Below are 11,924 nucleotides of genomic sequence, written 5' to 3'. Positions count from 1 at the left end.
CATCAATAAAGTTCACTGTACCCAGCAAAAAAAAAAAAAAAAAAATCAAACAAAATATACAAGAAAATAATTGTCCCAATATAAATCAAATTTAAGCATGGCATAATTTTAAGCAATTAATGAAGTATAATAAAGGAAATTCCATTTAATATTTAGTTTGAGTAACAATGGGGTTAAAACATTGACCCCATAGAGAAAGAACAGTTATGATAAATCTCTGCTTGGCTCTGCAATGAACAATATTCACATAGTCATAATAATGTAAATACTGTTTATGGTCTTTCAACTTTTATAATCAATGTTTAGATAACCCTTAGATGATTTTATTGATGCTACAGAACAGAAAGTAAATATTACTACCAGATGTCTAAATAAAGATTACTTTTCTGGTTAAAGAAAAAGTGAGAGAGAGAGAGAGAGAGAGAGAGAGAGAGAGAAGATCTGTATTCCCTTCCCTTGATTCTGGGCTGACTTTGAAACTGCCCCAACTAAAAAATTGTGACAGAAGTCATGTGACTTCTGGCAAAGTCACAATAGGCACTAGGTTTCTGACAGGTACTGGTGTTTTCTCTCTCTCTCCCACACAAACCATAAGAGATAATAAATGATTATTGTTGTTCTAAGCCCCTGTATTTTCTGGTAATTTGTTATACAATAATAGATAACTAGAATAAGGGGTAATGGTATTTAATTCATGGTGGTGTTATATGGATTAAAAGAAATAGTATAATGCTTAGCACAGCACTGAGTGCTCAATAATGTTAGATATTTTTATTATAACAGAAAAGGCAATTACTACACTAAGTTTTGAGGTGAATGAGAGCTTTCATTAGACACCCTTTTCTGGCTCTCTTAACAGATATCCAGAGAAAAAAGTAGTTGAAATATACAAAGAACCCAGTTTAGAAGCAAGAAGTCTGTGGGATTTGACTTGAATGAAGTCATGTGTAGACTTTGTTTGCACTCCTCTTAAAAATTCCTGGAACCAGACCTCAGGATGGGAGAGAGAATATATTTGTCAAAGCCACTATCATATCCAGGGTCCTTGCAATCGTTAGCTCTCCATAAGAGAAGCTCGCTTCTGCAGGGAATTACAGTGACCTCTCCAGTCAATCACTCTCAGAGGAACCTGTCATGTGGTGATCTAACATTAGTTTCCTGGAACATTTAGGTAAGGTATCAAACTGTCAGAAAGCCCTTCTGTAAGGACTGCTTTAATGGGAACTTGGGGACGTGCCAAGTTTCTCCTGCATTGCTGAGGTAATTGCAACTTCGTCATCCTCAGAATTTGCTCTAGTTCCCATCTAATAATTTTGATGAAGATAGATGTGGACCATTGAATATAGTCTTAGGGCTTCCAGTGACAAACGATATCAATAGGAAAGAAAAGATAATGGCCCATTTAAACTTCTAACCTCCCAACCCCACCCATAAAAGGTCATAAAGTATTTTTAAAGTCAGTAATGGAATAAGGACAGTGGAAATAACTGGAAAATGTGTTTTTCCTTTGTTCCTAAATACGTGTTGTGTAGAATTTGGGATTCACTCAGTTTATAAGCAATGTTTTGAAAAGGGTGGCAAGACTTGAATGGGGCTGCCTCTGGCATTGGCTGAGGAAGTGCTTTTACGTTAAATGTCATTTTAACATCCTTTAAATCACCCTTTAACCCTGCTGATTGTCCACATACTAGTAAATTTAGACACCATTTATTGAGCGCTTGTTCTTGTTTTAACCACTATACTAATCTCTTTGTATGCATTACCTCATAACCTTTATTATGATCAATTCTTATTAGACAGGCGTCCCTAGTCTCATTTTTTTTCATTGAAATGGAGAGTCATAGAGGTCAAACAGCTTCAAAGAAGAGGCATGAAGGTGTGATCCAAAGACCATGTCTTGGCCATTACCCGGCACTGCCTCTACTATCGGCTGAGGTCCCTTTTCCATTCTGCACATGCAGAGGCTACTTCAAGACTCAGCACAAGTGCCTCTTCCTGTCAGACAGTTTTCTGCTCACCATCTCCTCTTCTCTCTGTTACTTCCTAATACTCAGGAACTGCTATCCCACTCCTTTCTACATTTCTTCAGCAATATTGTCCAATAGAATTAATGTGAGTCACATGTGTTAGTTTAGATTTTATGGTAGCCATATAAAAAAAGTACAAAAAAACAGGTGGAATGAACCATAGGCTTTATTTAACCTAATATATCTAAAATATTACCACATCAACATGTAATCAACATACAAAATACTAATGAGATGCTTTGTATTTTGGAAACTAAATCTTTTAAATCCCGTTTATACTTACCAGTACATCTCAGTTCAAACCAACTACAGTTCAGACGCTCATAATTAGTGGCTACGTATTTTATTGGGTTGTTCAGTTCTGTAGCATTTAGCACATGTTTCCATTTTATTTTGTGTAATGTTAGTTTCCTGATGTCCAGAAATGAGGCAGACTCGTCTATGTATTTCCCAACATCCCGAGAACATCATGCATAATAAATGTTTGCATCAGTGTGTGTGTGAGTCAAGAAAACAAGTTATTGTTCCTTACTGAATTCCTAAAAGGGAGGTATCTGGACCACATCAAGGCATCAGTAGTTCTCACTAAGAGAAAGTCATCTTCACACAGCAGAGTCTTAGGAACTGCAAGTTACTCAGAGAACTGAAAAGCAGCCTTGAGGTCAAAGTTATGAAACCAATAAGGAAGAAAAAGAAAGAGAATTGCTATGGTGGCCATGAAAACAGGAAGACCTCTGTCACTCAGAAAGCACTGAGTCACTTTCTGGTTAGCATTTGAAGAAAAGAAAATGAGATCAGGTGACTAACCACCTGAAAATAATAGAGTAATAATTGACACTTGAGTGTGAAAGGATCTTCTTCTCCAGTGTGGTTTGTACACTGGGGACACATTCCTGCATCTTTGAAAAAAATAAGGCCAATTTTTTTTTTTGGACCATGCAGGTTATATCTGATTGACTCAAAATTAGGCAAGTAAAATACATTTTAAAAATCAGTTATTAATTACTGTCCTAAGAAAGTTGCCAGTTTTTTGTTTTTCCTTTTTTTGAGGAGTAGCTATTACAGTATGAGAATATAGAATCACAGTATATTTATCATATTGTTTATGTATTTGTATTATATTATTTTCTATTTCCTAGGTAGTTGTGACAGTTAGTAATATGTCCTAAAATACTTTTCATTTTTGTAGGACTTTACAGTTCACTTTCATAGGTACTATCTCTTCGTGACTAGAAATGTCCAGTACATTTTGTGTCTCATGGACCTTGTCTCAAGGATTTCTTGAGTGACAAAATCAAAGTCCCAGGCTGTCGATTTGGACATCATGTTAATTTTACAGTTTCCAGGTGACTGAAGCTCAGTCTTCTTTAAAATCACAGCTCCCCTTTTAAGTACACACAGGTCTTGTCGTACATACAGGTTGATTCAAGGCAGAAAATTCTCCAGTGCTGCCTCTGTATGCTGAGATGATTGGGCTTGGAAAGGCATTTAACTGATGTCTTTTGGTTTTCCCCAAAGCATGTAGGACTAAGATCATCACCAGTGGAGAGAGCCCTAAAAAAACAGATGAGACCCAGATGGCTTTTTAAAAAACTAATGTCAGGAAACATCTTCCCTGGAATATCATTCTCACAGTTAGTGCTAATTCAAGAGGAGGCCTGAAATAGGTAAGGGGCCGCTGGGCACTGATGGCTGGAGCATGACTTCCTTTGAAATTCTGCTGAGGACACCTTGTTCTGAGGAGCCTCTCTGTGGCTTCACCATGAGGTAGGTGACTGCTGTGTAGCTCATTCTGCTCAGAAGTCACCAACAGAACTTGATGGCTGGTAAAAGAAAAGTAAGAGATAATGTGATTGCCTTCCTCTTTTTCAAATCCCATATTAATTTATATTCAAATTCTTTAAAGCATCCAGGGCTGAAGCGAAGGTTTGCTCCCCCATGTGGTCATGAAGAGTAGAGTGCGGGTTGGGTGTCCATGTGTCCTTTACACCCAATAAAATTTCCACAAAATTGAGTTCCCAGGAGCCTGCTCAGTTTACAGCCCATTTCACCCCCTTGTATCAGCATTTGAAATAGACAATTAGACCTTCAACCAATATCAACCCAAGATGTTACGGGTGTAACTTAAGAAAAATAGACCCATTTTTAAAAGGTGTTTAAAAATATAACAGGAAGAACAATATATTTCTTTAAAAATTGGATAATATTCTAAATTCTATACCAATGAACCCTTAGTGACAAACAAGTGAGAGGAGTTAGGCTAGAGATTGTGGGAAAAATAAAAGAAAACTTTAGGGTCATGGTTTGCAGCCCTATTACATCAAACATTTCATTTTTTTAAGTATATTTTATTGATTGTGTTGTTACAGTAGTTCCAATTTTTTTCCCCTTTACTCCCCTCCACCCAGTGCCCCCCTTCCCTCCAACAATCCCACCCCTCTTAGTTCATGTCCATGAGTCATACATATAAGTTCTTTGGCTTCACCCTTTCCTATATTATTCTTAACTTCCCTCTGTCTATTTTGTACCAACCGATTATGCTTCTTAATCCCTGCACCATATCCCCATCTCTGCACCATATCCCTGCACCATATCCCCATTTCTGCCTCTCCCCCCTCCCAGCTGATAACCCTCCAAATGATCCCCATACCTATGATTCTATTCCTATTCTGGTTTGCTTAGTTGGATTTTGTTTTTATTTTTTAGATTCAGTTATTGATAGTTGTGAGTTTGTTGTCATTTTAGTGTTCATAGTTTTGATCTTCTTTTTCTTAAGTAAGTCCATTTGACATTTCATGGAATAATGGCTTGGTGATGATGAGCTCCTTTAGCTTTACCTTGTCTGGGAAGCACTTCATCTGCCCTTCCATTCCAAATGATCACTTTGCTGGATAGAGTAATCCTGGTAGCAGGTTGACTTAAATCACATTGAATACTGCTTGCCTGTCCTTTCCTGCCTACAAAGTGTCCTCTGAAATATCAGCTGATAGTCCAATAGGCACCCCCATGTAGGCAACTCTCTGCCTCTCTCTTGCTGCCCTCAGGACTCTGTCTTTATCTTTCACCTTTGGCATCTCAGTCATGATTTGTCCTGGTGTGGCTGCCTCTGGGTCCAGCTCGCCTGGGACCCTCCATGCTTCCTGGACCTGTATGTCCATCTCATTCGTAAAATTTGGGAAATTTTCCTCATTTGTTTCAATTCTTGCTTCCTCATTCTGCACTGGTTGACTATTTTTTTCTTCCTTATGTTCCAAATCATTGATTTAAACCTCAGATTCCTTCCCTTCACCATCGGTTTTGTGTGGATTTTCCTTCGTTTCACTTAGCATAGCCTTTACTTCTTCTCCTATGTGTTTGGCGTACTCAAACATATCTGTCAAGCCTGTGAACTTCTTTATCACCAGTGTTTTGAATTCTACATCTGTTAGGTTGTCTATCTCCTTGTCACTTAGTTCTCCTGCTGGAACCTTGATCCATTCCCCCTTTTGGGCCACACTTCTCTGTCTCCTCATTCTGACAGGCTCCTGTGTTTGTTTGCCTCCACATCCCAGGTAGAGCTGTCACTCCTGTTATGTTGTAAGGGGCAGAGCCTTAGGGATTCATTAGTATAAGGCGACATGTTTCACCACGTTGTGGTGCTGTATGTGGGGGAGGGCTCTGAGAGGGAACAATGCCGCCTGCCCAGCATTCGCCTCTTTTCCAGGGACCTCTCCCACTTCCACACTGGACTGCTGCCCCTCTAGCTACTGCCCTGGCTGTCGTTCCCAGAGTGGGTGGGTCTGCGGACGTTCTAGGACCGTGGGGGCCCTTTAAACATGCAGACTCAGCTGAAACACTGGCAGTTTCTGCCTTCACTCCAACCCCCACTGGTTTGCACAGTCAGAAGCAATGAGGCTTGATTTTCCCCGGTGCTGGGACTGTGAGCTGCTAGGTCCTGTGAGGAGCTGGAAAAGCTCCCCAGATGTCTCTCCTGAATTTTTTATTTAATTTTTTCCTCCTGAAATTTTTAAACGTGTGACTGTGCTTTCCGCTGGCCTGCCGCTGCCACCACTGCTGCGGCCATCACACCGTGTCCTCTCCGCTCCGGCTCTGCCCCTCCTACCTGTCTGGATGAGTATTTCTTCTTTATATCTTTGTTTGCTGGACTTCTATGCAGTTTGACTTTCTGGGACTTCTGGTTGTTTCTAGTTTTCAGGTAGTTGTATTCCTTCCTAGTTGTGGAGGGAGATGCAGTCTGTCTGTCTACGCCTCCATCTTGGCCAGAAGAAAACATTTCATTTTTATAGTATCTAATTTAGACTACCACCTTGACTATCATGAAATGAAAAAAATCTTTCATAAAAATTGAATATGCTTCCCTAACTGTTGGAGAAATAAAAAGGAAATAATTTATAAAATACACAAAAATACATGTTTTATATGCAGATGCTTCGCCATGAGGACACCAGAATGAAGGAGTCAGATGTTTGTGCCAATCACAGGATCTGGCAAATGCAGCCATGAAAGTTGTAGTGTGAACCTTTGCCTGTTGCATTGAGCACCATTTTCATCCCTGATGGTTGTTCCTACATAGTGAATGACTCTTGAGGAAGTCCGAGACCTAATGCAATCTTCCCTCAAAAAGTCCCAAATATTTTGATTTTATATAAAACAGGGTCAAATTTTATGTTCACATAATTATAAGCAGAATTTATTTTTACCTATATGAATGTCAGGAGCCATTTGGAAGTTGTATCAGATGCCAGACAATTCTTCATTGGATGGGACTATTTTAGCTTCTCTAACTCTCCCAAATGTCATAATATTCCCCTCCCCCCAACACTGTAATATCCAAAAATGTGTCCACAAATCCCTCTGTGGGCAGAGAACTAAGGAGAAAGAAAGTCTATGAACCTGGCTGGTGGCAAGATTTCCAAGAAAAAACATAAGCATTAAGCAATTATCTGAGAAGTCTTCCACTCCATTTTAAGCTGTTTCATGTTTTATACTATGCTGAAATCTCCTATTCTTAGGCCCAAGTCCAGGAAAGCTGGAGAGTCAGGCTTGGAGATAATTAGGCATGAACAATGCCCCCAATCATGCCATGGTGCCAATTTGATGAAGATTCTACCACTGACACCACAAGGCACAGACAAATCAGTGCCTGCAGCTGCTGCAACTGCTAGAATTGCTGACATCACTGGCCTGGGAAATGGCACACAGTTGGCCCTACAGACATCACCCTGCACAGCTTGAGGAACGCATGAAGTAGAAGTCACACCACTGACTTCACTTCAGAGGGCAGTGAGTGTATCTGATTGGCTCAGTCTCTGTCACGTGCCCTTGGCTTAAAGGGAGGCTTGGAAAGAGTACGAGCATCATCAGTTTCTATAGTGGGAGGCAGGCTAGCTTTTCTCCAAACATACGGATAAGGTTCAGAAGCTGAGTTGGTAAATGCCCTCTCTAATGGCCAAATTAGTTTTGTAGAAGACAGGTATCATGGGATTTGGAGCAGAGAGTGATCACTCTGAGGAGGTATGGACAAGGAAGGCTGTACACAGGAGGTGAGATGTGATCAAGTCTTGAAGGATGAGAATATTGGTAGGGTTGTGCATAGAGATGAAAGAAATAATTCTAGAGAGATGGAATGACATAAGCGATTACGCAGAACTGGGGAAACAAATGCAGGTAGGACATGGAAGCCAAGTTTACTGAAGCTGAATTTCATGGCAATCATTAGTAGAATGGACAGGAATGTCATTGAGGAATTATGAGGATTTGTTAACAGTGGTTTTATGTAATCAAAGTGGTGTTAGATGGGGATATTTGCACATTTTAAATATTTACTTCCATTGCTTTACCAAAAAATAATGTCCTTGTCAAGTTGTTCTTTAGAAGAACAGACCTGTTTTTATGAATTGCCAGGAGCCTGTAGGTTTTTTGTTTTGTTGAAAAACTCAAAGAGCCTGTTTTGCTAGAAATAAATGACAAAGATGTTTTTCAGGGGTTCTTAGAATTTTCAAAGTGGGAACACAGCCAAGCAACCCCCCAGAAATGTTACAAAGAAGAAAGAAAAGTTAAGAGTTCTTATAGTCAAAGTCACATATTTGAGAATACCTTCTGCATTCTTAACCCTAGGATTGATCCAGGACAATTACCAGTCAGATGCCAGGAGTTCCACTCAATGGATGCCAAGTGGTCTGGAGGATGAGTACCAGGAAATCTGTTTAATTCCATTTTAAGCTATTTCTTATTTTATACTACACTTTATGCTATCACAGTCACGTGGATAATGGGCATTAAATAGATGCCAGTTGGTCTGAATAAATAAGTCCTTTAGGAGCTAATCAGAGGGTTATTGGAAGGTCTGATAGATGTCCAGTATTGAAGCAAAACTAATTCATGTATATCCAGGCATTGACAAAGGCACTGAAAGTTCAAAAGTTTATGTTCCCTCTATTCTTATTTTAAGGTTAGTTAAAACAAAAATCATGTTATTCCTTCATGCCTTAATGTACTTGATTTTAGTAATTTTGCAGCTTGACTATGGTGACTCCATTTTATTTCTTCACTCTATTCCTTAGTTTATTAATTGTTTGTTATTTTTGTTCTTGCTGCTATTTTCTTTTCTGATAAAGAAGCTAACTCCTTTATATTTTGAATTCATATCACATGGTAACCACAGAGGAATTTCACAGGTATCTTTTAGATGATTCTAAGGGTGAACCCATCTTTAGCTTTTAATCAAACTAGGTATTATAATCCATTTTTCCAATACCTGTTGCACACCTAACATGTACCAAGCTTACTATGTAATGCTTTCATCCACACATTTAGTTTAATCTTCAAACTTCTCTTTTATTTATGAAGAAATAGGATCTAAGAGAATAAGTAATTTGCTGAATTGCCAACCTGGTGCACCTTGTGTGATAGATCAAGTTACACCTGAGGGCATGTACCACACTCTTGACTAATCCTCTGAAGAAGGGGTTTCAACTCCTAGAGAGTGGTAAGAAAAACCCAAATCCATGGATTAAGGATTATGATAGAGAAGCATGAATGATGAAAATCCAATGATAATCTAACAACCTATTTTTGTCCCCACCAAAGCTTGAGTACAAATTTTAAGGTGTGACATGCAACATTTGTTTTCTCATTTCTATTTCCATTCTTTCTATCTTTTTTTTTCTTTCTTTCTGAAGTCAGGAGTCTTATAATTTATTTATATCATCACAGTTTTCCACAAAGGGGAATATTTTTATTTTCATATTATTTTCTTTCTTTTTTTTTCTTTTTTATAATTGTTTTTCTGTTACAGTTGTCTCACTTTTTCCCTCATTGCCCCCCCCATTCTGTCCACCCCATCTCCCACAGTCAATCCCCACCCATTGTCCATGTGCAATGGTCATTTATACTAGTTCCTTGACTAGACCCTTCCCCTTCTTTTCCCCCTTCTACCCTTCCCCATTCCCCTCTGGTCACTGTCAGTCTGTCCCTTGTTTCCATGCCTCTGGTTCTATTTTGCTCATTTGTTTGTGTTGTTCATTAATTTCCTGTTCTATTTTCTTTCTTTGTTCACTGTTTGGGAGAGAACAACAAGCATTAAGATTTCAATAATAATAATAATAGTAATAATAATAATAATACTCAGGCAATAGGAGGAAAATGAAAAATAAGCGATCTGTGGTTTCAAGCTTTACTAGGTGCTCCCTCTGCTCTGTTGTCCTTAGTGAACTGGACTGTGGAGCAGATGTCACATTCACTACCCACCTCAAGTCCTCACTCCCTAGACCCCCCAGTCTGCAAACCACTTTGTCTTATATTTTACTGAGAAGTAAATAGTGGCCATTGGTCTGAAAATCATTCCATTCCTCTCACCCTGCAAACCTTCCTTTATATAGAAAAGTCTGCCACCTACTTTTAAAGCTAAGCTTTCCTCCTATGCTCCTAACACCAGTCCCACCTATGTTCTTCTGTGACTTGCTCAACAAATTGCCTTTATTTTTGTTTCCCAAGTGTCTCAGCCCACAAACATATTCAAGGGTACCATATCATAAAGACAAACAAATGCACAAAAGGTCTTTTCTCCCACATCCCACACACTGTCAGCTAACTTCTTGTTCCCTTTGCCCAGACTTGGTGAAAGGGTTAGACTTTCTCTATTGTCTATACTTTCTCACATCCCATTCACTCCTTGACCAGTATGGCATCTGATGAAGTTGCTTCCCCCAGACCAACAATATGTTGGGCATCTGGATTTTTAAAAATTGCAATATAGTTGACATACAATATTATATTAGTTTCAAGTGTATAACATAGCAATTCAACATTTATACACCTTATTATGTGATCACCACAATAAGTCTGGTAACCATCTGTTACCACACAAGTGAGTTGTGTTTTGTTGTTTTGTTTTCTGTGTAGCATCTCGGACCAGAGGTCCCCTAGTGGTCACAGTTACAGGGGATATACTGAATTGCTATGTGGGATATCTGAAATTCTCCTGCCTATGTTTTCTTCTAGTACTTCTATGGTTCCATGGCTTACATTTAAGTCTTTGATCCATCTTGAGTTTATCCTGGTGTACAGTGTAAGTTGGTGGTCTAGTTTCATATTTTTGCATGTCCCTGTCCAGTTCTCCCAGCACCATTTGTTGAAGAGGCCCTTTTCACTCCATTTTATGTTCCTTCCCCCTTTGTCAAATATTAGTTGACAATATAGACCTGGGTTTATTTCTGGACTCTCTATTCTGTTCCATTGATCTATATGTCTGTTCTTATGCCAGTACCAGACTGTTTTGATTACCATGGCCTTGTAGTATAGTTTGGTATCAGGTATTGTGATTCCTCCTACTGTGTTTTTTTTCCTCAAGATTGCTGTTGCTATTCAGGGTCTTTTTTGGTTCCATATAAATTTTTGAAGTAATTGTTCTGGTCTGTGAAATATGTCATTGGTATTTTAATGGAGATTGCATTGAATCTATCAATTGCTTTGGGTAATATGGACATTTTAATGATGTTTATTCTTCCCACTCATGAACATGGTATATGCTTCCATTTATTTGTATCTTCCTTAATCTTGGCCTAAAGTCTTTCCCTTGGTATTGCTTAATTTAAGATTAGTTCTTTTTGGTATATATATCAATTGTCCCTTCTGAAATTGTGAAGGAAGGCCTATTCTGTGAACTTATCAGGCAGGGAATGTGGGAACTTGCCTTAATAAGGAAACCTTCTAACTTGCTAAGAACGTATAAAGGCTCCTGAAATTAGTGCAGGCTCATAGGGCAATCTTTCCACAGTGCCCTTCTGGGAGATGGCACCGAGCATCATGGCCTGCAACTTGGGTACATGGTCCATTTGTAAAACATGTCCACAAGGACTCCCTCCAGCCTTGCTGGAGTGGACTATACTGCATATTATTAACTAATCCCTCAGTCGTAGGTTAAATGGTATGAATCTATGAATTTGTTTTTTGTTTTTAAAAGCCTCCTAATTTGTACCTCATTCACCTAATTGAACACCCCAGCCTATAGGAGACCTCAAATTGGCATTACCCAGAGCTTGGCTTTTGCCTTGACAGTTTTATATTACATGTCTTATCTTTGGGTCTGTATTGACCTTGCTGAAAGAGATCAAAAAATGATCTATTTTGCCCTGGCTGGTGTGGCTCCATGGATTAAGCATTGGCCTACAAACCAAAGAATCACTGGTTTGGTTCTTAGGCAGGGCACATACCTGGGCTGTGGGAGGATCCCCACTAGGGCACATGCTAGAGGCAACATATTGATGTATCTCTCCCACATCGCTGTTTCTCTCTCTCTCTTTCTCCCTCTTGTCCTCTCTCTCTAAAAATAAATCAATAAAATCTTTTTTAAAGAAATTGTTCTATTTTGTTGGAATTATTTCCTAAGAAACTGTT

Source organism: Furipterus horrens, unplaced genomic scaffold (assembly GCF_987537825.1).
Source record: "Furipterus horrens unplaced genomic scaffold, mFurHor1.1.pri manual_scaffold_1, whole genome shotgun sequence".
Classification (NCBI taxonomy): Eukaryota; Metazoa; Chordata; class Mammalia; order Chiroptera; family Furipteridae; genus Furipterus; species Furipterus horrens.
This window is presented reverse-complemented; position numbering follows the sequence as displayed.